Below are 17,258 nucleotides of genomic sequence, written 5' to 3'. Positions count from 1 at the left end.
TCCCTAGTGTACCACAATTTCAAATCCAAGGTGTCAGAGGTGTATCTTAAGATACGTTTTACTTCTTTTAAATGCATGACCTTAGGATCAGATTGGTACCTAGAAAAACACACATTAAACATGATATCAACATGAATTGAAGTTAAGCACAAAATTTTTTCAATCATGATGTGGTCATGGTGTTGGCAACATCGGCTGCAACACCATTCTTACCCAAATTTTCACTCGATCCCATTGGTGTTTTCATGCTTTTAGTATTCTCATTAAAAAACTTTTTCACCAAAATTTTGACATACTTGCTTTGGGACAGAAAATACCATCATGCATTTTCTTAACTTGAAAACCAAGAAAATAACTCAACTCAAATACCATGCTTAATTCAAAGATGAAAGACATGCATTCAACAAAATCATCAACATGTTTTTGATAAGAAGAATCACAAAAAATGATGTCATCCATGAAAACTTGACAAACATGTATTTTACCTTCTAATTTTGAATAAAAAGGGTTTTATCAACCTTAACTCGTTTGAAGCCAATTTCAAGATGATATTCAATCAACCTTACCTCATTTGAGTACATGGAACTCATGCATACTAACCCAATTACCTCGAAGTATTCCACTTTGTCCTTCATTCGAGTTTGCATTGTTCCAAAAACATCTTCAATAATATGTGATGATGGATGGTTTTTTTTGTATTTTGCTTGAAATGTCCTTTCCGCCATTTATCAAAACAACATCATCATAGCTTGGTTGATTATCCTCACATTCAGTCACTGTTAGACCCAGTGTTGTGCTTGATGTTGCAACATCAGAGGCAACACCTAGATCTTTTAGTGGACTGAAAATTTCCAGCAGATCATACACATCATCCTCAGCAGTTTTTCTTTTGAGATCTACAAAATTATCAAAAAATACATTAATAGATTCCATAATTCTTATAGTTCTCATATTAAACATTCGATATGAACGACTAATCGAAGCATATTCAAGAACCAAACATTTGTCAATTTTGGAATCAAATTTGGCTAGGTGATCTCTTTCATTCAAAACATAACAAATACAACAAAAAATATGAGAGTATTTAAGGTTTGGCTTCTTTTCCATGAGAGTCTCATAGGAAGTAATAGTAGAACCATTCCTTAAATATACTCGATTCAATACATGACAAGCTGTATCCACGACATCTGCCCAAAATCTTTTTGAGTATTCTTTGAGCTCAGCATCACCAAAGCCATCTCATGCAACGTCTTATTATTTCTTTTGACCATGCCATTGTGATGAGGAGTCTTTGGGACAGAAAACGCATGTGATATGCCTTTATTATCATAAAAATATGAAACTAAAGAGTTCTCAAAATCCTTACCATGGTCGGTCCTGATCCTTACAACCTTCAAGTTATGTAGGTTAATACTCTTTATGATTAAATTCTTAAAAATATCAATCATATCCGACTTCTCTCTAAAGAATCTTATGCGTGTAAAACATGAGAAGTCATCAACACTCACAAAAGAAAACTTCTTACCTCCATAGCTTTCCAATTCAGTAGGACCCATTAAATCAAAATGCAAAAGTTCAAGACACCGTGTTGTCCCAAAGTGTTGTAACACGGGGAGAAACACATGAGTGTTTTTACCTACTTGGCATGCAATACAAACATATGGAACTTCATAATTCAAAATAGACATACCTTGGACAGCTTCATACTTACACAAATTTTTCAATATCTCCAAATTTACATGATACAACTTTTTTTTTTGAATTATACATGATACAACTTTTGGTGCCATAAATCAAGATCATACGCTTTCATGTGATTGCACACACGTTCCTCTCCAAGTTGGTAGTAATCTGCTGATCTTGTACCTATCAAAACACATATGTTAGCATTATCAAAAACTTCACAAGTATTCTTATCAAACTTGACATGAAAATCATCATCACACAATTTACTAATGGAAATCAAGTTTGAGTTTAGTCCCTTGACATGTACCACATTGTGAAGCACGTTCGGTTTTTCTTTGCCAACAAACCTTTCTTTTGTAGCACCTTCATAAGTCACTTTATCATTTTTTTGTTCAATATACTCCATGAGATGTTCTTTCAAACATGTCATGTGGCATGAGTTTCCACAATAAAAGTACCAGTGACCTAAAATGTTAGTTTTCAAGGATGTATAAACAACAAAACACTGAAAAGTCAAACTTTGGTACCCAAATTTTCTTTGTTGTGGGTCTGTTTTTGGTGGTGTTGCACCTGGTGTTGTGCAACACGGGGGGCAACATCAGCTTTGACTCCTATACATGCAGTCGTCCCTAGGCTTAAAATATAAATACCTGATGTGATCTGGTTTGAAACAATACTTACACATAAAATGGCGCTACCATTGCTTTGGATTTTGAGGAGGAACATGCTCTTTTGATGGAGAATTCATGAGTGGCAGAGCGACAGTGGGTTTTGATGATTCTCCAACTTCAAACACTCTGTTTTCTAACTCCAGACCAGTCTTACCATCTTCACCCATCATAAGTATATAATCAAGCTTGGATGTACATGAATTAAATTCAACAAGTGTTAGAGTTTCTTTTTCAAGCTCCCCCTTAACCTTGCACAATTCAAAATCTTTTTTGCCTAGAATCACTTCAAGCTTGGCCATGGCAGACTTCAAATCAGAATTTTTTTTAGAGAGAGTTGTGTTCAACTTGTGCTGTTTGATTCAATTAACATACAACTCCTCATAAATTTTTGTACACACTCTATAGTTATATCATCACTGACAGTTTTCTAATCACCAAAATTACCAAGAGTAGACTTAAAAACACCTATTTTCTTTCAATAATGCAACCAGGGAGGTATGATATTCTTCATCATTATGTTCTTGATCTCTCTCAGAGTCATCATTACTCAAGAACTATAGTGACCCTGCATTGAATCACCTAATAACTGGCAACTAATGTCATGCATTAAACTTAAATAAAACATGAAAACTAAACATAGTATAAATTGCGAAAACATAACCCATAATTTACATAACAAAGCTTAGGAAAAATAGTTACATGCTTATTTCAGTAGTGATACAACCATATCGAATAAACTTAAAAAGAACTGTCCGAAATATTATACGACTATGTCTAATCCTGCTGTATAAAAAAACACCTGAAAACTCTGGCTCCCCTAGTCCTGCCTTGAACCACCAGCTCCGTCCATCCTGCGACCTGCCCCGTGAAATGGGGTGTCCAAGATAACAACTAGGACGTGAGCGCTAACGTCCAGTACGTAAACATAAGTAAACATATGTATATAATGCATGCAACAGTGATGACTGGTAAATGGTCATATGATACGTCATGCTCAGTACAGGCTCCAAGTGAGTGTTGTAACCTCACGTATCAACTTCTGGGTACAACCACACTTGTCTAGAACACCAAAGTAGTCAGACATACATGTCCCCGCCATCGTGGTACTCTCAGTGACAGACTATCAAGTATAGAGCTGAGCGTCTCTATAATCAGGTATAACAAGGTATAGGCTCAATGTGTATATGCACATGATATATGAATATGGAAAGCGGTAAAACATACATCATGTCACATAATAATGCCAAGTAAATGCAACATATAAACATGTATACTCGCTGACAATCTTAGTCATTGTGTACGTACCTCTAGGCTAGTTCAAGTCTAGTAGGATCTTAGGTTCCAAGCCTATATTCAAAAGTTCACCGTATCACTATACAATTTTTATAAGCCTTAACTAAGCTAATAAATACTCTCAAAACTTAAATAGATTCCTGGACCATACCTTCGTCCGTCGTAAGCCGTTTGGAGTCGCTAGTCTCGGATGACTATAACCACGCTTTGGTTATTCCCGAACCTTACTATAAATCGATATGGCCCTTTAGTGTATACCTCACACTATATAACTGAAGAAGGAAACTCAGAAATTCGTAATTCAAAACGAATACAAATGACCCCTATTTATAACTCCCAAACTCGATCATGATCGGATCCTTTGAACTTAGGTTTGAATCGTCCGATCGAGCTCCTAGCTTGCATGCATGAAATGTCAGGTTTGGATCGTCCGATTGCGAGTTCGGACCGTCCAAAGTGCTCAACATCCAACACTTGTCAAAATCCATGTCTGAATCATCCTGCCTGGCTGGAATAAGGGTTTTTGGACCGTCTGATCATGGGTTTCGATCGTCCGAACTTTCCTTAACTCCAAAGTCAATAAAGCCACGTTTGAAGCTCTCGGACTGCTAGGCTTGGATCGTCCGAAGACAATTCGGACCGTCCGATTTGGCCCAAAACTTTGAAAGTCCAATTCTTAACTCTGAAGCCCGTTTAAGCAATTGGATTGGTTAATTACTAACCCTTAACCATGATTATCATATTATTATCTTAAAATGAAATCTGGGTTACTACATTCTCCCCGCTTTTAGATATTTCGTCCGCGAAATAAAATCTAAAGACAAATTAGGATAACAATATGAAACATCAAACCATGTTTTATTACAACAAACTGTAATTACAATTATACATGGTAATCAAAAGTACAAAACAAACCACTCAGGATATTATGCTCGCATATGACTTTTCGTTTCCCAAGTTGCTTCTTCAACGCCTCGATGCTGCAACTGTACCATCACAAGTGGTATAGTCTTGTTCCAAAGAACTTTCTCTTTCCTGTCTAGGATACGGAGTGGTCGCTTGACATACGACAGATCTGGCTCTAGATGAACATCAGTAGGCTGGATAATATGTGACTCATCAGCTATATACTGTCAAAGTAACGACACATGAAAAATATGGCGGTAACGCCAAACGATATGCAACATCTCCGATCTTTTCTAATATCTAGAAAGGCCCAATATATCGAGGTGATAACTTGCCATTCAGACCAAATCTCATCATCTTCCTAAAAAGTGATACTCGCAGAAAAACATATTCACCATGCTTGAATTGAAGTGGCCTACGGTGAATATTCGCATAACTGGCTTGCCTTTCTTGAGCAGTATTTATTCTTTTTTTGATCAAATCTACCTTGTCTACAATCTGTTGCACTAACTCGGGACCCTCAACTTGCTGTTCTCCTAATTCATCCCAGAATAATGGAGTACGGCATCGGCAATCATACAATGCCTCGAAAGGTGTCATATCAATACTGCGATGATAACTGTTATTGTAGGAAAATTTGATCAATGATAACTGTTCCTGCCAAGATAAACCAAAGTCCATAACAGAAGAACGTAGCATATCCTCCAGCATACGAATAGTGTGTTCAGACTGCCCATCAGTCTTCGGATGATATGCAGTGCTCAAACTCAGAGTGGTACCCAACGCCTGCTGAAAACTACCCCAAAAACGTGAGGTAAACCTCAGATCTCTATCACTGACTATGCTCACTGGAATCTTATGTAATCGACTATCTCTTGGATGTATAAGCATGCCATGAAATTGTAAGAATACTCCCGGTTTTAAGGAATGAAATGTGATGCTTTTGTCAAACGGTCAACAACAATCCAGATATCATCACATTGACGTGAAGTCAAAGTCAAGTAGGTGACAAAATCCATAGTCACTTACTCCCACTTCCATTCAGGAATCTCAAGATTCTACAGTAAACCACCTGATCGTCAGTGTTCATCTTTGACCTGTTGACAAACAAGACAACGTGAAACAAACTAATAAACACTTCGCTTCATTCCCTTCCACCAAAATTTAGTTCGCAAGTCCTTATAAATTTTCATACTTCCCGGATGAACTGACAATCGACTCCTGTAAGCTTGAGAAAGAATATCATTCCTGAGATCCGCATCATCAGGTACAACCACTCGATTAGACAAGCACAATAATCCATCTGCCTGATAATGTTATCAAGATTTATTAACTCCATTGGATAAATGTTCAAAACGCTGAGTCTTAACATCTGAGCATCTCAAATTTGAGAATACAATGCTGGCTCAGATAGAACGGTATACAAACGAATTTAATCTCTTCGTTTCTTATGCTTGAGTGTAAAACTCAACGAACAACATTCATGAATCATATGAGATAATTCACTAGTTTGAAGTGCAGAAAGTCTAACCTGTCGACTAAGAGCATCAACAGTAAGATTGGAAGAACCTGGATGATACTTAATCTCGCAGTCATAATCCTTCAGTAAGTCCATATAGCTTATTTGTTGCATATTCAACTCCGCCTGAGTGAATAAATATTTCAAACTCTTGTGATCCGTGAATATCTCAAAATTATTGTCATAAAGATAGTGTCTCCAAATCCTGAGTGCAAATACAATGGCGGCTAAATCAAGATCATGCACTATATAATTCATATCATGCGTCTTCAGTTGTCGAGAAACATAGGCTATAACATGTCCACATTGTGTCAATACACATCCTAGTCCCTGACCAGATGCATCAGTTTAGACAATATAACCTCCTGATCCAAAAGGTATAGCTAGCACAAGTGCAGTAGTAAGATGTCTACGCAGCTCGTGAAATGACTTCTCACAATCCGAGGACCATGTGAAGGCAACATATTTCCGTGTAAGCTGTGTCAAAGGCCTGACCAACTGTGCAAAATTCTCGATGAACCGACAATAATAACCTGCTAGACCCAAGAAACTTCGAATATCAGCAACCGTCATCAGACGAGACCAGTTTAGCACTGCCTCAATCTTACTTGTATCCACAGATATTCCTTCACTAGAAATCACATGACCGAGAAACAGTACCCGATCAATCCAAAATTCACATTTACTCAATATTGCATACAGTTGCTTCTCCCGTAAAGTCTATAAAACAATCCTCAGATGTTGTGCATGCTAATTCCTATCGTGAGAATATACAAGAATATAATTAATGAAGACGATGACAAATCTATCCAGATATTCTCGAAACACTTGATTCATCAGATTCATAAAGACTTCCGATGCATTCGTCAAACCGAATGGAATCACCAGAAATTTATAATGCCCGTATCTGGTCCTAAAAGCAATCGTAGCAATATATGAGTCCCGTACCCGCATCTGGTGGTACCCCAATCTTAGATCTATCTTAGAATAAACAGAAGTACCTCGTAATTGATCGAACAGATCATCAATTCGTGGCAAAGGATGCTTATTCTTGATGGTGACACGATTCAACTGCCTGTAATTAATACACAATCGCATTGATCCATCCTTCTTCTTGACGAACAAGACATGTGCTCCCGACGAAGAAACATTCGGACGAATATATCCCTTATCAAGAAGATCCTGCAATTTCTGTTTCGATTCCCTCATCTCTGACGGTGCCATATGATAAGGTGCTCGGGATATAGGTGTTGTTTCTAGAATCAGATCAATACCAAATTCCACCTCTCGAACCGAAGGAAAACCAGGAATCTCATCAGGAAATACATCAGGAAACTCGCTAACCACAAGTAACTGCTCAATGCGCTGACTACTCGTGAAAATATCAACTGCATAAATGAGGTAGCCCTCCCCACCTGACTCTAAGACATGACCTGCCTTCAGAGCCGACACAAGTGGCATTAGAGGTCGCGCTCCCTAACCATAAAAGTACCAGCTGTCACCCTCATCCGGATGAAAATTTACCAGACGCTGATAATAATCCACAGTAGTGTGATACAATGTCAACATATCTATTCCCAAAATACAGTAAAAATATGACATCGCCAGAATCATTAGATTAGCAGACAACACATGACCCTCAACTTCCAGAAGGAAACCCATCACCAGATGCTTAGTTACTACCTCCTGCTCCAGCGGAGTAGATACAACTAAATCCAAATCTAATGATATATACGGTAATCTATGTTTCTTAACAAAACGATTAGAAATAAAGGAATGCGATGCTCCAGTATCAATTAAAACAAGTGTAGGAATACCACATAACAAAAAGGTACCTGCCAACATGCGATCGCTTCCCTCCGTAGCCTGCTACTGAGAAAAAGCAAAAAACCTGCCCCTGTGTGCGAGGGCGAACACTAGAAGAACTAGGTGGTTGTGGGGCTTCGGTTTGCTAATCTCATTCTAGGGCAATAATTAGAAGTTAAACAATAACATCCAAAATCATTGAAGTCATAATTTTTTTTAATATACATGGACCCCGTGCCTAGGTCCGGACCCAGGTCCGTGCATTAATCTGTAGCAAAAGAAACATTTAAGCAAAATACACGGACTCCATGCCACCTCCGTGTCTAGGTCCGTGCTCACAATTTCAAAATCTGGATTTTACTGTCTCACTTCAAAACCACACGGACCCATGCACGGATGCATGTCCGGTGTGGCGCCTAAAATCCAATTTACTAAATCACGTGTATTAAATTTAATAAATATTAGGATTATTATTTTTAGGTTTAATTGATTTAAATTATTTATGTGAATTAGGTGATAATAAAATATTTATTATTTATTCAAATGATTTTATTTTATTAATTATTTAATTAATGTTTTTAATTGTTTAAGTTTATTTGTCAAAATGGTTTTTATTGTGCAACTTAATTGTTTTAATATTTTAAAAGTTTAAGCTTGAATATTTAAATGATTTTAATTGTTTAGTTTATTGTTTTAAATGATTTTAAATTAGCTTATTTGTTTAAATATTTTCGAGTGTCCAACTTATTTATTTTAAATAGCCTAAGTTTAGCGGTTAGTTATTTTAAATTACTTTAAATTATATTAAATGTATAGCTTTTTTTTTAAATCTTTTTAATTGTTCAAATCATTTTAAAGATTTTTATTTTTTGCTTGTTTATCTATTCAAATTTCTTTTAAACATTAATCTAGACTGTTTAAATTATTTTAATCGCTCTGCTTATTATTTAAATATTTTACTCGTTGTCGTGACTTCTGAATATTTAAAGTGTGTAATTCTTGGATTTTCAAGCTTGTGTTTTATTTAGTGCAATTAAATTTATATACTTAGTTGCTATTTTGGATTGGAACTTTTTAAAAAGTGCGTAACACTTTTTTTCCTAACACTCACACACTCACAATTATATACATCCACCTATTCTTACACACTCAACTTTATCCATGACTTAATATTAAACCCTAGCCCCCAAATTACACTCAAATCTCACGCCTCATTACACATACCCACACGATTTCTTCTTCATTTCTCTCCTACACAGCCATCGGCTTCCCTTTTCTCCTCCATAGCTCGCCGCCAGCCATCTCTCTTCTTCGGCGAAACACCTCTATGGCGTGCTGGCCGAGCTGATTTCATTGCTTTTGAGCTCGGTTTCAGCTCTCATTAGCTCACTGAATCAGCCGTCGACTTCATCTCCATTTCTCCTTCAAGCTCGATGCCGCATCCCATATTTTTCTTTCTTATCCGGCAAAACTCCACCATTACAAGCTGAGCAATCCGTTTCCCCTTCGTTCGAGCCCTGTTCCAGCTCATTCCAACTTCGAATTTGCCACAGCTCAAGCTAGCACCTACCTTTCGATTTTGTTGCAGCTTAGGAAAGGATATGGTTCTTCTTTCTTATACCATGTAGTTTAGCATATTTTTATGTGTTGCATACAATGAAATTTTTGAAATGTATGTATATATATGCTCTGCTCGATGTTTTTCCCATTTAGCCGAGATTTCCTTTTTTTGAATTCATGCTTGGAAAACCATGTTATTCGATGAGTTTGTAATTTATTTGAGATTGGTTTGTGAATGCACTGAAGATATGCTAGCTTCGAAAATTTCTAGAAATTCTATGCCTTGAGTGTTTCGAGATCTTTTCCAAAATTTTTGCTAGCATGATGGTTTGAATTTTTTTTTTCAGATTTTTACTTGGCTTGCAGTTCGAATAAATTCCAGAATTATATATATCATGTTGGGTTCAAAATTTCCAGAATTGTGTTTAATATGTGGGTCGAAATTTTGATGTTTGTCGTGTTGATTTGGATGGTGGTTGAGGAGCTACCATGGGTGATATGTAGTTCACATGGTAGCTTTTAGGTTGGCTTGAAGTTGGCTTGTTCTAATTTTCGAACACTACACCTATATTTATAGATAATTTCTAGACTAGATTAAATTATAATTATATTAGAACTCTAACTCCTTAGGGCCCATAATTCATAACTTAAGCCCAACAAGCCAAGCCTGTTATTATAGAAATTAATATAAAATTCATCATGACTCCGATTGATAAACTGATTTCACCAATGTGCACAGAAACCATTTTTGCATCTTTTAAAGTCAAGATAATTTTTTCTAAATCTGAATTCAGTGATTTCCAAAAATGCCCATCCATATGTCATTTTAGAAAATTCCACTCCCTTTAGTTAAGAAGTCCAACTTCTCTTTCATTAAATTTAACTCTTTAAATTTAACTATCTCAACGGGGTTTAGTAATCCATTAATTGTGTGATCCTCAATGGTTCAGGGATACAGCTAGCCGTGGGCTCACAACTCCTTGTGACTCGGAACAATGATTTCCGACTTGCCCAACGAATCATGGTAAGAGCATCTAGCAACATCGCCTCATGATTCCCTAGGTATCAGTGATAGTGCCTGCAAGAACCAGTAGGTTTTGGTTAGCGTACAGTACGGTCCTTTCATCCATATATCCTGATCGAATCAACAACCATTGGTACATCGAGAGTCGTTCGAGATTCGATAACTATGCAATGCATCTTGAAGATCAAATAGTGACATCGCATGTGCTACTAGGAAACCATTTCTTAAAGCACATCATGTACTCTGGCCAGAGATTTGTCACACTAAAATCTTCTCAGATCGCATAGGATATCCATACTCGCAAGTATGTGGTGAATCCTTGACAACAAAGCATCGACTCCTATAGAGTCGGTAAACGAGTCAAAGTACAGTACTAGCATATAGAGTCTCAATGATGTTTCAAGTAGTAAGGACTAATGGTGTACAACCAAAACCGCGGACTTATCCACTCAAATAATAATAACCACTTGGAAAGTCCGAATATGGTAGTTCGATCATTCATCATATGAATATCCATTTGCATGCTTTGAACATCTCCATGTCCATTACCAATGAAACGTGGTACTTGGCATCACAAATGCTAGTCTCAATCTCGAGCGATCCTTATCTTTATTAGCGGACGACTCAATTGACTAGGAACTGTTTAGAATATACAGTGACTATAAGATGCGTTTCATAATAGTGATATCTCTTTATTCACTATCTCATCTTACTTACACTATAGTATATTCAAGGTCTTTATCAAAACAACAATAGTATATCACAATATAACAATATGAAGAAAGACAAATAAAATGCCATTAATGAATATAAATTATATTAAACAAAGATTGTTTATACATAGAGTCATAAAAGCCCTTAGCCACAAGTTGGCTAACCGGGAACCCACTCTTTCAGTATGGGCAAGATGGGTTGGGAAATACCTGACCTCCTTGCGGCATAGTGCACTGCAGCCATGATCATGATCGAAAATCACATAGTCACAATCCAAGGATCTAAGTTCAAATATTTATGACTATGTTTCAGTTCAGTTTATTCAGTTATTTATGTTCGACTTAGCCATGCAAATGTTTCATTCATGTTCACTTCATTCTTTTAGAAGTCAATTGTTTAAGTTAAGGGAACAAAGTATTTTACTACAACATATTTTTAATCCGTTTGTGCTTGTATTTATGTAGTACTCGTTATCCCCCCCCACCACCCATATTCTTGCTGAGTATTTTAAACTCACTACACTCATTGTTTTTAGGTGAGGAGTATTTCATTGAGGTCGAGGGGCAAGACTATCGAGTGGACTGTGATGCGGGCACGACACATCCCTCTGACCATGCCAGTCTTCCGCAAAAGATTATTTTAGCAATTTAAAGTGTTTCATTTCGTTGATTGGATAAATGTTATTGTAAGTATTTATAGAATTATTTGTGGGCATGTAAATGTGTAGTTGCTTAATATTTTGATGTTCGAAATTTTGAATCTTTTCTCCGGTTCTCGTTCCTTTCTCGATCTAGTTTATTTAGTGTTGTTGTTTGTATTTGTTATATAAATAGATATGTTCTGCCAAATTTTTTTGAAAAATCCATATTTTATTTAGTTTAATTTAAATTAGATTTAGGGTCGTTTCAGTTGGTATCAGAGCATGGTTCTGGTTTTGGTTGTGCCTACTGCCGGTTGCAAGAAACTCGAGAAGTATCGCCTCAAAATTTTTAAGTTTTAATAAATTTTATATGGTAGTCGTAATTGATTTATTACTTTAAATGTGTAGTAGCCCGTACCTTAATTGAGTAATTAAAGGATTAATGCTAATTAAATAAATTGGGTATCGGACGGATCGGAAGCTCCGAAGGCACGATCGGAAGCTCTGATGAGCGATCGGAATCACCGATGATATTACGTCATCCATGACGATTGGCTAGATCGGAAGCTCCGATCAGGATCGGAAGCTCCGATCACCCCTATCCGAAGTCAACAAGTGATATTTTGACACGTGGCAGATCAGGATCTTTGGAAGCTCCGATGGCAGGATCGGACGTTCCGATCGAGGTTCGGACGTTTTGATCAAGGATCGGAAGTTCCGATCGTTGTCTATAAATAGAAGGCCGAGGCTTCACTTTCATTTGCCAATTCCGAGTTTTGCTTTCCATTCTAGTCCTTTTGGAGCTGTTCTAGTCTTCTTAGGCTTGGTCCGGAGGTCGGCGAAACATTCGGGAGTCGTAGCGGAGTTGTGTCCAAGATCTGGAGGCATCGACATCAAAGGGCTAACGACGGACGAAGGTATAGCTTTTGCCTCCTATAAATATTTAGGACTATGCAATAGCTTAGTTAAGGCTTTTAGAGCACTTTAATGATAGTAGTATCATTTGGCAGTGTAGAGCAGACTATAGGCGTGGACCTAGAGTTAGTAGAGCTTGCACTGTTTTGAGGTACGAAAGTACTGTTCGAGATATCCTGACTGAGTATGCATGTATTATGTGACTGCATGATTTATATGCCATGATATTATGCTGCATTCATTTGCATCTTGTTGTATCTCTTTCGAGATGTCTGTTAGTAGGGTTGTACCCTATCCTGTTAGTGGATGGACTTCCATCGATTTGGGTCCGGCGTATCCATGGTTATCTCGGTATGGGAGCCACCTCCTAAAGCGACGACACAGCATGCTACATACCAGGGCCCGGTCTGTCTCTGTTATCTGATCCTTGACCTCGAGTCTATAGGGAGTTCACTTTGCATGCATGTATACTCATAATCTCATACTGAGCGTTTTATGCTCACGTCTCGTACTCTGTATTTTCTGGACACCCTATTCCATGGGGCAGGTTTGCGATTGGACGAGGAGGGTGGATCCAGGAGGGGCTAGTCAGTGGTTGGCCAGCTGGAGCTTCGCTTAGGTTTTATTACTGTTGTTTGGGTTGATACAGCTATTCGATTTGGTTGTATATTATTGGATAAATTACAGATTCCTTTACTTGGGATTGTATATTGTTTATGGTTTCCGCAGTTTTATTCTGAGATCTGTTTAATTAAGTTAATTGCATGCCTAAGTTCTGTTTAGTAGATGATCCGGGTAAGGGTCACTACATTTATGGTATCATAGCATGCAAAAGAATTCTTGGTATTTAGTCTCATCTTGAGGTATTTTTGTAGATGGCAAATCGTGACGACCGGAGTTCTCATGGCAGTGTTGGTAGGCGTTGGGGTGATGCCGACCGGGAGCCTCGTCGAGAACGGCGTCATCGTCATCATGACGACGAGCGTTTCACTGTGCGTCGATTCTTAGCTATGGGTCCTAAGCCCTTAGTTGGAGGTGAGTCTCCGGAGGATGCGGAGAACTGGTTAGACCGCATGGAGACGACTTTTCAGACTTTCCAATGCACCGAGGAGCAGAAGGTGGAGACCCTTGGCTATCTTCTGGATGGGCGTGCGCGCAGGTGGTGGAGGTTTACTTTTGCACCTTTTGTTGCGGCGAGAGGAGTGGCCACCTGGGCCGAGTTCCGCACAGCTTTCCAAAAGCGGTATTTTCCTCCGGCACTCCGTCAGTCGAAGGCAGGCGAGCTACTGAGTCTGCGACAGGGAGCCATGTCTATCGATGAGTATCAGCAGAGGTTCTTTGATCTGCTATCCTATTTCCCCGAGATTGCTGATAGTTCAGAGATGAAGTATAATCTGTTCCTTCAGGGCCTTAACTCTGAGATCCATGATCGTGTGGCGGTTGGCGACGACATGTCCTACGAGGGTTTGGTGAGCCGTTGTCACCAGGCGGAGGACAGCATTCGGCGGAACAGGTCTTTCTCTCAGTCGAGACCTGCTAGTTCTTTGGGTCCCCGTGCCCAAAATTTCAAGAAGTCTGGATCTTCTTCTTCCTCTGGTTCTGGAGGTGTTGTCCGTTTCGGTAAGAAGGACAAGTGTGATCACTGTGGGAAGAACCATCCATCCGACAAGTGCCGTAGAGCTTCTGGAGCTTGTTTCCATTGTGGAGAGACTGGTCATATCCGAAGGGATTGTCCACTGTCTGGGGGAGGCGGTTCTGGTTCTGGTTCAGGATCGGGTTCTCAGGCCACCGTTTAGCAGAGGTCGCAGGGACAGTCTGCTGGGAGTTCTTTTGATGCCACGAGCTTCTGGCCAGGTGTTTGCCCTGAGACATGATCAGGCTGTGGAGGAGAATGAGAAAGTCATCGCAGGTACATTTCTGCTTTATGGTATACCTGCTCTTGTACTTATTGACACTGGTGCATCTCATTCCTTCATTTCTGCACGTTTTGTTAAGAGGCATAAGTTACCATGCATTGCACTAGATGTAGTGATGTCTGTTTCTACTCCGACGGGCCAATCTGCTTTGGCTAAGCGTCTAGTGATGGGTTGCCCTTTAGAGTTCGAAGGGAACATTCTGTTAGCAAATCTCATGGTCCTAGCGATGGACGACTTTGATTGCATTCTGGGAATAGATATGTTGACTACCTATCGAGCTTCAGTGGACTGCTATCAGAGATTAGTACGCTTTCATCCGGAGGGGAGTGAGATCTGGTTTTTCTATGGTGAGGGAGCGCGACCCCCGATGCCTTTGGTATCAGCTTTGAGAGCCTGTCGAGCTCTAGAGTCTGGCGGGGAAGGCTACCTTATCTATGCAGTTGATTTGTCCGCTGAGAGTATTGGGATAGAGAGCATTCCTGTTGTGGATGAATTTCCAGATGTATTTCCTGATGAGATTCCGGGTTTTCCTCCTGCTAGGGAAGTCGAGTTTGGCATAGAGTTGATGCCGGGTACTTTGCCTATTTCTAGAGCACCGTATCGTCTGGCTCCGTCAGAGATGCGTGAGTTGAAGAATCAGCTACAGGATCTTTTGGACAAGGGGTATATTTGTCCTAGTGTATCTCCTTGGGGAGCTCCTGTTCTCTTTGTGAAGAAGAAGGATGGGTCGATGCGGCTGTGCATTGACTATCGGCAGCTGAATTGAGTCACTGTGAAGAACAAGTATCCGTTGCCTCGTATTGATGACTTGTTTGACCAGCTGCAGGGCACATCAGTTTACTCCAAGATTGACTTGAGATCTGGGTATCATCAGTTGAGAGTCCGTGATCAAGACGTAGCCAAGACTGCATTTCGTACTCGCTATGGGCATTATGAGTTCCTAGTGATGCCATTTGGTTTGACTAATGCGCCGGCTATATTCATGGATCTGATGAACCGTGTCTTCAGGGAGTATTTGGACAAGTTTATCGTGGTCTTCATTGACGACATCTTGGTGTATTCGCGTAATACAGAAGAGCATGTTTCTCACTTGCGGTTGGTACTACAGACTCTTCGAGATGAGCAATTGTACGCCAAGTTGAGCAAGTGTGAGTTCTGGATGGATAGAGTGGTCTTTCTTGGCCATATCATATCCAGGGAAGGGATTTCTGTTGATCCAAGCAAGATTGAAGCGGTACTTAATTGGTCGCGTCCGACGACAGTTGCTGAGATCCGTAGTTTTCTGGGTCTAGCAGGGTATTATCGTTGCTTCATTTTGAACTTCTCTCAGTTAGCTCGATCGTTGACGCAGCTTACCCGCAAGGGTGTGGATTTTGAGTGGTCCTCCGAGTGCGAGGAGAATTTCTGTGAGCTTCGACGGTGGTTGACTTCTGCGCCAGTATTGGCATTACCGTCAGGATCTGGAGGGTATGTAGTTTACACGGATGCTTCTCTTCAGGGTTTAGGTTGTGTCCTGACTCAGAATGGGCATGTGATCCCATACGCTTCTAGACAACTGAAGCTTCACGAGGACAACTACCCAGTCCATGATTTGGAATTAGCATCCATTGTGTTCTCTTTGAAGATCTGACGTCATTATCTGTATGGCGAGAAATTTGAGATCTTCACCAACCATAAGAGTCTCAAGTATTTGTTCACTCAGGCGGAGTTTAACATGAGGCAGAGACGTTGGATGGACTTTCTTAAGGACTATGATTGCGAGATTAAGTACCATCCGGGAGCTGCTAATCTCACCACTGATGCTTTGAGTCGCAAGGTGCGACTATCCGCACTTCAGACTTGTTTGATGTCTAGTGCGATCAGTGACTGTTGTACTTCAAGTTATACCTTCAAGCATAAGAAAGGTATGCAGAGTATCCAGATGTTTGTAATATTATCTGAGCCAGCCTTGTATTCGCGGATCCGAGATGCTCAGATGTCTGATTCGAAGACCCAGCATTTAGCTCGTCTAGCTAACGAGGGTAGCTCATCTGGATTTCATTATCAGTCAGATGGCTTTCTGTGTTTGTCTGGTAGGCTTGTGATTCCGCAGGATGAAGAGTTGCGAGAGGAGATTTTGTCTCAGGCACATCGCACTAAGTTGAGTATTCATCCTGGGAGCAACAAAATGTACAAGGATCTACGTACTCGTTTCTGGTGGAAGGGAATGAAACGCAGTGTTTATCAGTTTGTTTCGAGATGTTTGGTGTGTCAACAGGTCAAGGCAGAGGACCGACGACCTGGAGGATTGCTTCACAGTCTGCCTATTCCTGAATGGAAATGGGAGTTTATCACAATGGACTTTGTGACCCATTTGCCGGTATCCCCGAGGAACTGTGATGCTATCTGGGTTGTGGTGGACCGACTCACCAAGTCAGCGCATTTCATTGCCTATAGCCGAGAGTACTCTGTGGATCGCATGGCACGGATGTACATTCAGGAGATCGTTCGACTTCATGGAGTGCCTGTGAGCATTGTCAGCGATCGGGACCCCAGGTTTACTTCTAGATTCTGGGGGAGTGTTCAGCGTGCGATGGGTACTACTCTCAGTTTGAGTACAGCCTATCAT

This window comes from Henckelia pumila, chromosome 2, assembly GCF_033568475.1.
Source record: "Henckelia pumila isolate YLH828 chromosome 2, ASM3356847v2, whole genome shotgun sequence".
NCBI lineage: Eukaryota > Viridiplantae > Streptophyta > Magnoliopsida > Lamiales > Gesneriaceae > Henckelia > Henckelia pumila.
This window is presented reverse-complemented; position numbering follows the sequence as displayed.